Genomic DNA, 15,553 nt, shown 5'->3' on the forward strand with positions numbered 1-15,553 from the left:
TGGAGCAAGCAAGACGAAGAGAAGGAAAGAGATGAGGTCTGTCTGAGAGGGATGTATGGGATCCTTGGATTTAATTCCCAGTGGGATGGGAAGCCACTGAAGGACCTTGAGCAGGAGAGTGACATAATCTAATTTAGGTTTTAGAAAGGAATCAGCTTCTGATGGAGAAAATAAATAGGCATAGTTAACACTCTCATTAAAGTAACAATCAGTTTTATTCCCTTGTCTTATCAGGTAAGTTATCTACTTTTCATTGGTCTTGATCAAAGGTCAGCAAACTTTTTCTATAAATGGCCAGATAGTAAATATTCTAGGCTTTTGGAGCCATATGGCCTCTATCATAACTACTCAACTTTGTCGCTGGAGCATGAAAGCAACCATAGACAATATGAAAATGAGTGAGCCTGGCTACGTTCCAGCTGACAAACCATCCCAATTTGCCTGGAACTGAGGGGTTTTCAGGGATCTAAGACATTCAGTGCCAAACTGGGATAGTTTGGGCAAATGGGAATGGTTGTAGGTTCCAATAAAACTTTATTTATGTACTGAAATTTGAATTGCATATAAATGGCACATATCATGAAATAATATTTTTCTTTTGACTTTTTTTTCCCAATAATTTAAAAATATAAAAACCATGCTTAGTTCATATAAAAACAGGCAGTCAGGGGCACCTGGGTGGCTCAGCCGGTTAAGCGCCTGCCTTCGGCTCAGGTCATGATCTCAGGGTCCTGGGATGGAGCCCTGCATCGGGCTCCTTGCTCAGCGGGGAGTCTGCTTCTCCCTCTCCCTCTCCTTCTGCCCCTCCTCCCTGCTCGTGCTCTCTCCCTCTGAAATAAATAAAATCTTAAAAACTCTCTGAAATAAATAAAATCTTAAAAAAAAAAAAAAAAGGCAGGCTAGTCGTCTGAATTTGGCCCACAGGCTATAGGTTGTCAACCCCTGGTCTTGATGACCCACCAGCAAAACTCATGATGATAAAATAATGATGGCCATCATGCCTGCCCTCCTCATAGGTCCCTCCTCCATCCTGCTGCCAGGGATGCCAGCCCCCACCTGCCTCTCCAGCCTCATCTTTTGCTTGCTCATCACACTCCTACCACACTGGTCAGCTTAAAGTTTTTGGCTCTTCCAAACTCTGTCTCACTTGGGCTTAAACACATGCCAGCTCTCTTCCCTGAGAAGTCTTCCCCTGCCTTTTCATCTGGAGAATGGACAGCCCCTGCTCCAAGTGAGTCTCCGTGCTAATTCCTGCGTTTGGCTTTCTCATACATACCCCGGTTGTATGAGACTTTCCTGCCCCAAAGGTTGACCAGCAGCCTGTGTCATGGCTTGGACTGAAAGCTCCGCCTCAGCGGGAACACACAGCTTAAATGAGACAATCAGTTCTGAGGCTCCGGGATCCAAACTGGAGAGACAGGGAAAGATAAGTTACGTGGTAGCACGTGAAGAAACTGAGAAGACACCCAAATGTGGCAGGCAGGTGGAGGCCAGTAAGTAGCGGGAGCCACTGAGACCCCAGAGTTAGCAGGAGACATGAGAAAACAGTTATAGGTAGTCAGAAGCTGTGAGGATGGACACAGATATGACAGCAGCAAGAGCAGAAAAAGGGAACAAATGAATCACCATCATAGTAGAGGCTTAACTTATGTCTATAGCCTTGGGGGTGACCAGATACCCCAGTCTCAGGAGCACTCATGAATCCTGACTATCTGCCACTTTCCACGGGGCCTTACCTGGTGATCAGGAGCTTCTGTGTGATTCCTGTCCCTTTACTGCCTTGTGTCCCTTTCCAAACACCTTTCCCCAGCTCAGTGCCTTGTACATAGCAGATGAAGAAAACATTGCTGTAAGGATGACTTACTTGAGATGATCTAAGAAAAACTGCTTCTTGCCATCAAAATTTCCTAACACACTACCTACATTTTGGGATGGTTATTTGTGGCTACCTCCTTTGGTTCGCATGGAGCAGCCCTGGCCATGTTTTACCCAACCCAGCATATCGGTTGCCCTAATTGCTGAGCCAAAGATCCGACTGCGATAGCCCAAGCTCACGCAGAGATATAGGAGAGACTAGGAAAATCTCAGGCATAGGGTGTTAGTGCTCAGTGCAAGAGACTGTAAACACAGCACCTAGCTCGTCCAAATAGTGGGAGATCATCTCTGACTTCTTTGTATCCAGAGGCAGTAGGAAGTCAAGTGGAAAAGCAAGACAAGACGTGCTGCACAGAAGACAGGTAGCCTTAAGAAATGGGAAGGGCTTTGGGGTGCCTGGGTAGCTCAGTCGTTGAGTGTCTGCCTTTGGCTTAGGTCATGATCCCAGGGTCCTGGGATCGAGCCCCGCATCGGGCTCCCTGCTCAGCGGAAAGCCTGCTTCTCCCTCTCCCACTCCCCCTGCTTGTGTTCCCTCTCTCGCTGTGTCTCTCTCTGTCAAATAAATAAATAAAATCTTAAAAAAAAAAAAAAAAGAAATGGGAAGGGCTTTAATTAGCTCTTGTCTGGGTTAAATGTGCCAGAAAAGTGAAAAGGATGGGACTTATTCTCTAGGTAGAACAAGATTAGTTCTTGTCTGGTGTATTGCCTTGTCTGTCCAGGTCAACAGACGCTGGATAGAACAATGTCTTCTGCTGCTCTCTCCCTCCCCTTCAAGCCTTTGAAAACTTACTTTATCAAAATTAAAGCCGAACTGTGCTGCCAGGGAAGCTCTGAAAGCAATCAGTTTGGAATACTGAGCTAGCAAACTTGAAATCCTTTGGGACCGCTGCTGTTACAACGTGCAGAGGCACATCCTACCATGAGGGGGCAGTATCCCCAGTAGCGCGGGGTCCCAGGCTCAAAGGGGCGGCCAACAGGAGGACGTTCATTTCAGCCCAAGTTGGAGATCAGAGCCCTGCCTTTTCCCTGATTCAAAAATTCAAGGAAAATAAAATACAATCCCAGTTGGGGCGCCTGGGTGGCTCAGTTGGTTAAGCGACTGCCTTCGGCTCAGGTCATGATCCCGGAGTCCCGGGATCGAGTCCCACGTCGGGCTCCCTGCTCAGCGGGGAGTCTGCTTCTCCCTCTGACCCTCCTCCCTCTCATGCTCTCTGTCTCTCATTCTCTCTCTCGCAAATAAATAAAATCTTAAAAAAAAAAATTAAAAAAAAAAAAACAATCCTAGTTGAATGAGACTTTAAAGGCATTTTACCGAGCTCCTTGGAGAAATTGAAACTCTTCACAAACATGTGTCCCACAAACATACATACACACATGTGCACGTGCCCCAGTCACTTGCCAAATAGTACAACGTGCTTCTTTCATTTAAAAGGTGATCTTTTTCTGTGGATGTTTGGCTGCCTTTCTGAGAAGGAAAATCCCCACCAAATGACTTCCAGGTTCATAGTTCAATTGCTCTCTGGAAGAGCTTCCTGGGGAATGATTTGGAAACTTGAAGGTAGCTCAAGGTGGAAACTTGACATGGTGAACACTCCTATCCTGCACTTGCCAAGGTCACGAATTTCTCTTTAACTGGACAGCCATCTGGAGCACCAGAGTGCTTCTGCCCCGGAGAGTGGGTCTCCTCGCGCGTGCTTTTCTCACCTGCCACAGAGGGTACTTCCTTCTTAAAGGTCCCCATGACACCCCATATCTACTTCAAAGACTCTGAGGCTCAGCACTGCTATGACTCATTTGCCTGGCTGTGTCCTCACTAGGTCGCCAACACTAGACGCTGGAGGAAGCATCTTACTGTTAAATTCTTGGTGACTAGCTTAATGCCTGACACATAGGAGGAACACTTGGCTGGATGTTCGTTGAATGAATGACTGAGGGCGTGAATGTCTTACTCATCTTTGCATCCCATGCAGTGTTTAAGTATTCTAAGTACACAATAAATTTGTGTTACATCAGTCTTTTTTTCAGAACACATAGGGTGACCCGGCTGTCTAAAGCAGGCTATCTTGTGACCAAGCCCTTGGGAATCTGCAGAGGCCATCTACTTTTTTTGTAAACCTGGATGTGTTATGGAACCTCTCCTTTTCCTTCAGAAAGCTTGGAAGGAAACTTGAATTTCAGATAGAAGAAACGGTGCATGTTGCGTGCATGGGTTTGTACCCAGAGCTTCCTCGAACCTGTCCCAAGGGAGGGGCAGCTGAGAGGCAGTGAGGCATTCCATGGTGGCCTGCGACGAGGCTTCCTGTCATAGGGAAGGAGGCAGCAGGAGAAGAATAATGGCCCACTGGTGTGAGCATGAACACAGACTGCGTCATGAAAGACAACCAGCTCGCATCTTCCCCAGCTCCTCTGAGAAATGCAGATTCTTCGCACACATAACGGAAAAGTGTTCTAGTCCATCCCCTAACCCTTCTAAGGCCCCTCGGCTCATCCTACACAGCTCATTACGCTGCCAGGTGGCAAAGGAAAAGCAGCAAGATCTTCAGGCACAGCACCGCCACCGATTGCAACGAAATGCCCTCGACCTCTAGCCTGTCGGCAGTCGAATCTTCAGAATAAAGACGAGCGATTATTTTCCCTGATAGTAACAAAAAAGATGATAATGTCAAAGATTCAGTGTTTCGTCATCTGGAAAGAAATGAAGGCCATAATGAAAGCCTTCGAATACCCTGTTGATGGCACTGTGGTGGCATTTAGGACCCTGAGGCCTAAGTGTCTTTGTTTAGACCTCTGTCCAACTCCTGGATTAAGAGCAACTCAGAGAAGGGACCTAGCTTCCGTCTTGCGTCCCCAGAGCTCAGTACAGTACCAGGCACAAAGCAACCAGACAACCCATGTGTTTCCAGGGAACAGCGCCTGATGCAGGGAAGGGGGAGCATCCACATGGACCCATCCACCAAATTCCAGAACATCGCATTCAGGAGTGTTCCTTTGAAACCTGAAGGAGACAGTTTTCCTAGGAATAAAAGAAAAAGGGGACTTTGACATGGCAGCCAGGTCCCTCATTCAGCAAGTGCTGCTTGACCTCTGTGCCTACACTTGGCAGGCCGTAACCTCAGGACATAGGGATGAAGGCGCAAAACCTGGGTCCAGCTTGGCCACAGGCCAGCTGAACAGCCTTGGGCAAGTCCCTTAGCCTTTCTGGGCTTCAATTTCTGCACTGGAATAAAGCCTACACTGGTGCACAGTTCTAACATTCTAGTAGCTTCTGATTCAAAAAACATACCCAGTGGAAAATACAGATTTAAGAAGAGTTCAGGAAAAATGTGCAGAATAGCCATCTGCCTCTGGTCAACTGTTACGCTGTCACAAAACCTCCTCTGGGGATGGCTGGGACGTTGGACGGGCCCTAAGTGGCAGTTGTCACGTTCGAGGTACACATCGTACTAGGATGAAAGGATGCCTAGGGCCTCGCAGGCCTGGCTCGCAAAGCAAAGTAAGGCCTGTGTCCTGGGGAGGAAAACATGTCGTCGCGGCCGCCGGGGGGGCTCTGCTGCCTCTCGGCTCGAGTGTGCTCTTCACTGCACTTCCAAGTGGACTGTTCATCTTACAGACTACATCCGGAGTCCGCAGGTGTCCCCAGGAATGCTTTATTAGAGAACACTGGCAGGAATCGTGCCAGGGGCAGTAGGAGAGATGGAAGCAGAGCTGGAGAAGGATGCCATAATCAGAGATGCGGAGCAGCGGGGTTATAGGAGACACGGCTCTAAAATGGCGAGTGAGAGGTTTGCCTTCTGTGTGTTCCTTAGAGATCTCTAGAAAGAACGGATCCCCAACCCCAGATGCAGAACTAACCCAGGAAGGAACCCTAATAAGCCCTTTCGTGAGCCAACCTCGTAGGAAAGATGTAGAATGTCCTTCCTTTTGCTTCCTGCCTGATTCCATCTGAACAAAATCTCGGGGCAAGTAGGAATGAGGAAGAGGAATGCCTGAGGCCATCTCGGGCCTGTGCCTGAGCCTGGGCACGGTGTGCAGCCTGAGGCTCTGAGTCAGTGAGCGCCACGTCAGTTGGCTGGGTCACTGTGGACAGTTTGGCCATCCCCTTCCTAACCCCAACACTACCGCTGAGATGTCCCTTCCCTTCCCCTTCATGATTACGGGGTTTCGCTGTGTTCGACTTTCTCTGCATTATGAACACTCACAAGGAAAGACTGTCATACGAGTCATCTTTCAGTCTCCAGGCTCTCCCTCAGAGTCCCTTGACAAAGTAGGCAGGGAGCCAACTTCTCCACAGCCTCAGCTGCGAAGCAGGAGGTTCTGAGGAATAACCAGGCCAAGGAAGGCCACAGGTGAAGGACAGACCTTCAGCTTGAGGAGACCGTGGTGAGCTGTGCTTGCATTTCTAGACAACTCCAGGACCATTCCCAGTCTCCCTTTGTCATCCGTGGAAGGACCCCCAAACCTGTCATCTTTGCTCTGCATTGCACGGATTGGACGAATAGTGTGCATTGCACACCACGGAGCCCTCTATCCCTGCTGCTTCAGTTAGAGCTCTCTCTCCAGAAACACACACCGAAGGACGTCAGTGTATTAATTATTTCAGGGGAGCTGGTTCTCCTCTTGACAGCGAACAATGCCAGGAGGAAAGAAGTGGAAGATGGAAGGAGATGCAGAGTGGACAGGAATGGACTTCCTCTTGGGACAGAAGCTTCTCTGGACCTTGGAGCCTTTACAGTGTATAATAGATGTGTGGACTGCACTCACATAGTGCTTTTCAGCCAGGGACTTGGAGTTATTTTGCAAAGTTCGGCTCCTTTAGTTCCCTAATAAATAAAATTGGAACAATCAGAATGGTCCCAGACAGAATGTGAGCCAGGGAATACCCTTTTCCAGAAGTGACGTCAGACGCATTTAATTTAAAAGCATCCCCAGTGCCTAGGGCTGAGCCGGACACATGGTAGCCTCTCAATACAGATTTGTTTGATAAATGAACGGCTGAACGATTGAATGAACTTATTTCTGAGGGTTGCTCCAAACCTTTCAATTTGATTAAACAGATACTAGTTCATGCAGCCAAGTCACGGAAAAGAAGCTTCAGCTCAGCACAAACAGAACCTACTCCTTACTTTAAACGCCTCTCAGAGAAAAAATGTATTTCAAACGAGAACACCCAGCTGGTCTAATTGTCCCGGAAGCTGCTTGGGTTTAAAATGTTCAGATTTGCTATGGCAACTCACACGCAGTTCATATAACATTTCCTGATGATCATTCATTGAAACATAAGGAAAAGGACTTAGCATACAAATTCAGAAATCAGCCTCGTAATTGGTTAGCATCAGTAGAAATCAAACATGTTCTAGTCTTCCTGAAAGGTCGGTTAAGCCATGTGTAAGTTTACTAGAAGGTTGTTTTCTTATGATGGGAAGTGAGGACCCACGTACGTTAATTCTGTTCCTATAAGCCTGTGGTTTGTACAACCTGGATTCAACCCACTTTTTGTCTTCCGGATCTAACCCTTACCTATCTATTCATTTCAACTCCACAAACCTGGGTTGAGCAATTGCCGCATGCCTGGCCTTGTGCTCTGGGGGACATGGCCATATTTTTTATTGACTCGGGAAAACAAGAAAATTCATCACCAGCTAAAGTATTTAACAACAGTGTGTGAGAGGCCAAGTTCGGATGACACGTTGGTTATGAGCACCAACGGGCCTGCATTTATTCAGTAATTACACAGGGTCGGGAACACTGCTGTAAGAGGAACATTCTTGCCCAAACCACACAGATGCCAAGGCATTTATTGAGCGGAAGGATTGCCTAACAGTAGCTATTTAGTGTGATAATGGCGTTTGATAGTTTGGACACAAACACCATTGTCACACTCCACAGCTCTGCTAAGGAAAGTCTGTAACTTCACCTCCACACTCCACCATTGCCGCTGGTCACCATCAGGGAACCTTGGCAGCTCCACATAGTGACCTGAGCAGAGAAAAGAGGGATCACGAGTGCGGGGAGCATCTTGAGGAACGGAAAGAGAGAAAAACGTCAGGCTTCTGTGTCTGGAACAGTTGAGCTAACAAAGCGACCCATTGCCTTGTGTCCACTGTTACCACCCCACGGAAGGCCTCCCACTGACGGGAATGAAACTTCCTATGGAAACAGATGGCAAATCTGTTTGCATCGATTTTCTAAGAGGGTTAAGAGAGAAAGAATCCTTAGAGGGAATTGATTTTAGAAAACAAAGACTCAGTGAAAGGCTGTATTATAAACTGTAGTGATATGACCAGATTCATGGGCCCTCCTCAACTCTTACCTTCCCATCTATCCCAATCCACTGTCGATAAATATAGTAAGTTCTGCAGTCTAAGAAAATTAAAATGATTTTGCATGGGGATATAGCATTTGGATGTGCTGTAATTTACTCTCTGGAACATCTATTGCATACCAAGGCATCCGATGGTGCTCAGATTTTAACTCTTACTCACCTTGGTCATTTTCCACCAAAGTAGAGGGTGGGAGATGAGGGGAGATAAGGAAAGGAGGGCAGGGAGAGAGGGGAACGGTTGAATTTTTTGTTTACAATACTTATTTTCTAGAAAAAGGGAGCCTCCTATGAATAAATCCCTTCTGTTTTCCTGGCTTTCCTGTTAAAAATGATTTCTAACTGATACACAAACTCCTGCGCACCATGGAGTATGAGAGGAAATAAATCATTTTACCTAATCCTTTATTTTCCCCCAAATGCTAGGAAAGGCAAAGGTTGGAGGCCAGTTTGTTTTTTCCCAGGATAACTGAGTTGTTAACTTTTGACCAGAGCCTTGCTTTGGCCATAGAATTGGCTCATTCTTAACAACTGAATATGCACCCTTCTGCATTTTTCAGTAAAAATGGCTCTTATTCACATGCAGACCAGGAAATCACCCTCTTCGACCTAGAATGTGCAGTTATTAGCACACCATCTCAGTCTCCATGGGATGGGGTGTGGAACCCTGCCTCTTTTTTCCCCTTACCTTCTTGCCTGGGTTGATTTGCTTATCCTCCTATGAAGCGCCTGACTTCCTTTGGTTCCAGTCTGTGACCCTCACTTGTCCTGACAGGGTGTGGTCATTTGCACGGCAGTGGGAACGTGCCACTTGGCCCACTGGTAGACCCGCTGTCTTCAGGGGGAGCTCTTCACCTGGGTGGTTTTGGCGTGACTCACACCAAATACAAATTCTAGAATTGCAGCTGGCCCCAGTCACACCAACCCTCGGCACTCTGGGCACAGCCATGGTGGACACACTCTTATGCTTCTTCCCCAGAGCCAGGTTCATCTGCTTTGTCTTTGCCTGAGGGACTTAGAACAGAAACCCCCACTTCCTGGTCACTCATGGGATGTTGCTGACCATGACAAGAGGCTCCAGAAATCTCTTGGCCTCAGTCGGGAAGAATCACTGGGAGGTGAACAATTCACTGGTTAGAAGGGTCCCGGTAGGACATGCTTGGAGAGCCGTCCATCGGGCAAGAGCTTGGGCCCATTTCACCTCTCAGGACGTGACAGCAGGGTCTGAGCATGCCTGCACTTCTCCAGGTGGGCTCTGTATGCTTGAGGCATCTTAATAATCTGCAAAAGACAGAAAAGGGAAGGAAGAGTAAAGAGGGAAGGAGAGAGAACGTTAATGTGTTTCAGGTAAAGCTTACAAAACTCCTGTTTTTATTTATCACCACCTCTATTTCTTTGGTCCAAGAAATTTATCTCAAGCAAAAATCTGTTGAATTTTAGAAAAGATTTTTGTTTTCTACCAATTTGTATACAGATTTACCTATAAGGTTGTCCACGGAGCCCCTGTTTATAATAGCAAAAATTGCAAACAACCGAAATGATAGGAAAAGGGTAATATATTTATAATATAACCTAGTCATTTAAGGTGACATTGTAGAAAAATGGTTGTTGACTTGGAAAGAGATTCGAGGTATGTGACTGAATGAAGAAGTAGTTTACAGAACAGCATACGCAGTATGAGCTCTTTTCTGTGACGAATGCATATACACCCAGGGCAAAAACATCAAATGTTAACCTTGTTATCTTTGAGTGGTGGAATTACAGTTTGGGGTTTTTTCCTCCTTTTGCTTCTCTGCATTTGTTAATTTTTGCAATTAATGTAGTACTTTTGTAATGAGAAAAATAATTAGAATTTAAACAATTTTTTAAACAATTTCTTTTCTTTTTTTTTTTTTTTTTGGTGGATCCCAAAAATTCCTTCTTGCAAAACACTCTTCTGAAATTTGGAGGTTAGAGCTTATGCTGCTTTGTCGACAAGCTTGCAATGTGAGTGCTGTGCAGACAGAGGAGCCTAAGGCTAATTTCTTAGCAAATTATTAGTGAAATACTTTATTATGCAGAGCAACAATTTTATGGTCTTACTGCATCCATCAATAAACACATATTTATTGACTGCCTATTATGCTCTCAGCCTTGCGAACAATTTTTTAAACGTAGTTATATCAGCCCTCATCTTTCAATGCTTCTTTGTTTCTGTAGGAGTGGGTAAACCGTCAACTGGCAAAGCAGTTTACACGAGCAAGTGGAATGTTTTCGGTTTCTTCAAATGCCAACCAGTAATATGTCACTAATTAAAAAAAAATTAGAAGTGGTTAATGCCAGGATCTCCTTGGATATATATTTTTTTTAATTTCACAGTCATTTCGCATTCTACAGCTTAAAAAAAATCTTTTGTTCTAGTACTTTCCAATTTAACAAGTGCACTTAAATAGTACCCGTTAATAAAGAACAGAATGTTTATAAGCTGGTTGAGAAATAATTATACCTGTTACTTCCTGTGAAAAAAGTAACGCATCAGGCAAAGACACTGCGTGTTATTCAGGGTAATGTGAGCAGATGCCCGCACCGTTTCCCACAGCTCAGAAAAGACCTTGCCTTTTCTAAGGATCCTCTGCCTTACTTCCTAAAAGAGGTCAACTGCTACGCATACCTAAACGCCTGGCTATCAAAACTCAATTTCTGTGCAGTGTCCCCATCTCCCTTCCCTCACTGTCCCAGCCTGGACCGAATCTGTAGATATTTCTAGTTGCTGTGGTCAATTCAGAATGTTGTTTTCCCACTGAGCCTGTGGGTACGAAAAACAGGCTAGCCTGGGTTTGCTCCTTTTTTTATGTCCTGGGTTTCTTTCCATAAATGGGGAGTGAGAGTTCACTAAGGAGGAAACCTTTGCAAGCCTAACCTTCTAGTAAATTCATCAGCCTGTTAAGTATTCTGTGTGCCTCACAGCTCCTTGATCTTAGATTCCAAAGTACCGGGAATATCACAAGACTCCCTATTCTTTCTCACGTCAGATCTGGGCATGAGCGGCTTGTCTTTGCTTTCAGATTTTGTTTCCCAGGCGCTGAGAATGTTCTAGGGCCAACCCTGAGGACTAAGTGCTGCCAGGATCTGTGAAGTGTCACTTTTCTGCAAATCTAACCCATTAGCCTAAAAAAAAAAAAAAAAAGATTTCTTAAAAAGCAAAAGATAAATGGAGATGCTTTTTCTTAATTCCAAATCCACATTTACTGTCATTTCAAACAGATGTTTTAGAGACATCAATTTGATTCTTTAAGGCTGTTCTAGTCTAGAGGAAGGCAAAGGAAGTCGGTATCATATGCCTGAGACTTGTCATTTTGAAAGTACATGGAAATTTTAAAATAGAATGTTCTTGTCAACAAGGAGCAAAGGCACATATCTTTTTTTTTTCACTGAAATCCATCTACAAGGGAAAATCTGGAAAGCTCCTTATGCCTGCAATTATTGGCCACGCTTATCCCCAACCAGGGGTGAAAGTGGGGGTGGGAGGATGATTGGGAAAGTTCTCAGGCAGGTTGGGGTCTCAACAGACTCTTTTCAAAGAGAATTGTTGAGGTTTGGGGATTCCTGAGAACCGGTTTTATTCCTGCGCAGGTGTCTGTTTTCAGGGTTGTCAAGGGAACGAGGCTTCAGACAAAGGAACAACCCTGAGGCTGGCTTTTCAGAAGTATCAGAGGGGAACACAGGGAGCCTTGCGGGGTGCTTGCCCCAGAGCATGGGGAAGGGGAAGGATTCCTGGCCAAACCAGCCCCCTAATGCCAATTATCCTGCTGATGGGATCTTGTGTGAAGGCCTCGGGGCTACTGTTCAGTCAGACCATCCTTGGACAGGAAGGCCACTCCAAGGGCACCGATAAAAGTCAGGGCGTCTCTTGGCCCTCAATCCTCCCTCGCTCCTCTCCTCCGCTGGGCTGAGAGGAGCCTCCAGGAAGGTCTCCGGTTTTCCCAGGCTTGCTGAAGAAACAGAGCAATCATGGCCGACAAATTCAAATAGGCTGTGCTTAACACTTCACGTCGCTCAGGTGCTGGGCGGGCTTTCTGGAAGCACCTGGGCGCAGCGCGCCCCTGTTTCTCAGAGTCGTGGCTACCCCCAAGAACGGCCTGATTCCCCCAGGGCAGCTGGAAGGGGCTCGGGGAGAGGGGTGCTTACCTTCCAGTCCGCGCTGGTCGCCTCCGGGCCTGGGCCCTCGCCTGGCCCGCGGCCCGCGCCGTGCAGGCTCCCGGTGTGTGCGGGCTGAGCCCTGAGCTTCTGGGGGGTGTAGGCCTTTCCGCTCTCCCTTTATGGGATCCAGGGTTTTAAAGTAAACAGTTCTTTCTCTCTCTGATAAGTCACATTAAATTATTGATTCGGAGGCTGGGAGGGCATGACCTTAGCCCACTAAGTCATCCTCACCTTTGGTCAAGCACACTAAGCCGGGCCGGGCCGGGAAGCCCAGCGGCGCCCCCCTCCCCCTCCAGGGCCGGGTGGCGGCCTGCAGCCCAGGCAGAAATGGGGGCCGGCGGGGGGGAAGGCAGGCAGGCAGCTGCACCTCCTGAACACGTCCTTATCCCCCCCCAAAACCTGGGTGTTTTTACTCTTTCCTTACAGAAAGACTGCAGTTTATGACATTGTCCCCACCTCAGATTTCAAGACCCGGAGACGTCGCTGGGTCATAGGAAGCCATTAAATAAATTAAATATATCCTTGACTCATCCTACTTGGAGCTCTTGACCAATATTTGGAAGCCGGTCTCAATCTCCTCTTGAACTGATCATTTCTGATGCAGTTCCAATCTATTTGTTCACGCCAACAATTATTAAGCTCCTCCTTATCTGCTGAGCTCTTGTAATGGAAAGGTGAGCAAGACTGACGGAGTTTACAGACTGGTAGGAAGACAGATCCACACAGAGCTCAACAACCATTGGGGACTGCCGTCGGTCCTAAATGTGGTCTGTTAGCTGCTATTATTGTTTTTATTTTTAAAATTTGTTTTTTTAATTCCAGTAGAATTAACATACAGTGTCGTATTAGTTTCCGGTGTACGATCTAGTGATTCGACACTTCTTTACATAACTGCTATTTTTTTTAATGTCTCTGATCATTTCTTTTCCTCCTCAGGCCACTCCGTCATTTTGCTTTCTTAGAAAGGAAGCTACTTGTCACCCTCCCTAGTAATAAATGCGATGTGAAGTGAGGTCTGGTTACCCCAGTCTGAGCGCATGGTGACCTGAGACATTGGGTGGCCCTAACTAGCAGGTGTTGTCATTTTGCCCTACCCTTACTTGTAGTGATTTGGTTTCTTTTCAGGTGCAAGTGGAAAGCAAAGTATGCTGTGGCCTTTTTTTTTTTCTTTTTTCCCCTCTAAGAACTGGTCTCAAGAAATGAGCCCGGGGCGCCTGGGTGGCTCAGTCGGTTAAGCGTCTGCCTTCGGCTCAGGTCATGGTCCCAGGGTCCTGGGATCGAGTCCTGCATCGGGCTCCTTGCTCAGTAGGGAACCTGCTTCTCCCTCTGCTTGTGCTCTCTCACTCCGTCAAACAAATAAAATTTTTAGAAAAAAAAAAATGAGCCCAAAGAGTTGCCTGCTATTTGGTCCTGCTACTGCTCCCTAAGTCCCTGTGGGAACCCCCTCCCCTGGTTGCCTCAGGCCACCTGGGATCACCCTGCAGATCACCCCTAGAAAAGACCGGAGTCTTACCCAAGAGGACTGAGGGATTGGCTGTGACCTTCCAAAGGCCGACACATTCCTATGGTAAAAGCCCAAATATTCATCCCGAAAAGAGACCATTCTGGAGCCCTGTGGAAATTGCCAGGGCCCTGTGCGCTCCGGCTTTGTTCCACGGATGTGGCGGCAGCAGGATTTTTCTAAGCTTGTGTGACTGGCACGGCCTGTGGTTAACTTGCTTTGTAGTTTTCAAATTGTTCTCCTGGTTACAACAATCATCGTTCTTTTCAGAATCACGGTTGGTTTTCCTCCTTGAAAGTGAAATGGATTCCCCAGAGCCTCCCATGTAGACATTCTTTCAAAGGGCTGGACGAATCCCTTACTCCCGGGGCTTCACCACATAAACATCCGGATCATTTTCACCAGCTTCTCTGACTTATGAATGCTGCATTTTTGCTGAGACAGTTTTCTCTTTGTTTGGAAAACCATGATGAAGACAAATGTTCAACTTTTAGATGATTTTCTTTAAATTCCCAGACATGGTATTTGCAAGGATTCTGGATTGCCAAGAAAGGATAAATTGTGTCCTATTTATGATCGTTACCAAACTTCTTCCAGCAAATCCCACAACCCCTACTTCAGGTGCCTTTAAAATTGACTTTCTTTTTTACATTCCTTTAAGGTAAGATAGATTTGAATCCTGCAAGGCTGGAGTTCAGCTTGGAATGTCTGCATCCCTAGTGTTTGTACTCAGATACAGGCTACAAAACTGGGCTTCAGGCGCAGGGAAAATCAAAATCAGGTAAGTTTCCACTGGTGGCACGTGGAAGTTGACCCCGCCCCCTGGGGGGTGACTCTGTTTTCTCGTCTTTCTGCCCAGAGCAGCAGAAATGGAAAAAAGCCTTCCGTTTCAGTGAAGAATGCCGAATTTTGCCGGGAGGGAGGCAGAAGCTTGGGAACTGGGAATCCTGGGTCTCCTTTGAAATCCTTTGCCATTTGCATTTTTGCCTTTGGACAAGACACTGTATTTCTGAGACTTTAGTTACCTCTCTAGGTAGCAAAGCTGAGAATACTTGCTTGCCATTTGCTCTGAAACCTTAGGTGAAACAGGAGATGGATGAGTTTTTATTAATGAGTAGAGAAAAACAAAGATGGACAGAGAGCGATGACAAGGGGCAGGAACCGTATGGACTAATCAGTGATGTACTGGACGAGGACAGGAAGAGACCAAAGGAGTCAAATTTGCCACGTGTGGGAAAGGGCCAAGCCCAGAGGGACTGGAAGGACGCCAAACTGTCACAGCCTCAGATTTGCCACCAAGAGAATCAAAGTCACTTTCAAACCAGTGTCACAATCCAGGGCCTCAGTGAAATGCAGAAGGCTGACTGGTCCTGGTTTCATAATGGTAGTTGCACGCAGGCCATCTTCTGCCACTAAAGGTCCTGTTCTCATGGTGGGAACAGGCTCAGAACACCAGTAGGCATGGGGGGGTCAGGAGCCTGACTGCCTTGGGAGGTGGGGTGGGGGGGCTGAATTAACAGTAATTCCCTAAGAACATCTCATTTTCAAATTTCCCTATTATCTCCAAAATCTTTTTTTAGCGCTTCTCTTTTCTTCTTTCCTTCTTTTTTAAAAACTACAATCCAGTAAAGATTCATGCCTTGTATTTGGTTTTTCTTCCCTCATTGTTTTTTTTTTTA

At 46.5% G+C, this 15,553-nt stretch overlaps 1 long non-coding RNA gene across 2 annotated transcripts; it reads right to left on the minus strand.

Moving 5' to 3' along the window:
* Window positions 1–227: 227 nt before the first annotated feature.
* Window positions 228–12,686, minus strand: LOC115941446 (uncharacterized). 2 transcript variants are annotated; one of them, XR_004076201.2, is made up of 3 exons: window positions 12,362–12,686; window positions 8,883–9,475; window positions 228–6,695 (listed from the first exon to the last, which is right to left on the minus strand). It is a non-coding gene; the product is annotated as an uncharacterized LOC115941446 (long non-coding RNA). The 2 variants fall into 2 exon arrangements; XR_014139574.1 differs by having other exon boundaries at window positions 228–4,510; window positions 12,362–12,685.
* Between the last annotated feature and the right edge of the window lie 2,867 nt (window positions 12,687–15,553).

This window comes from Leptonychotes weddellii, chromosome 13 (assembly GCF_054177405.1).
Source record: "Leptonychotes weddellii isolate Sample4059 chromosome 13, ASM5417740v2, whole genome shotgun sequence".
NCBI classification, from domain to species: domain Eukaryota; kingdom Metazoa; phylum Chordata; class Mammalia; order Carnivora; family Phocidae; genus Leptonychotes; species Leptonychotes weddellii.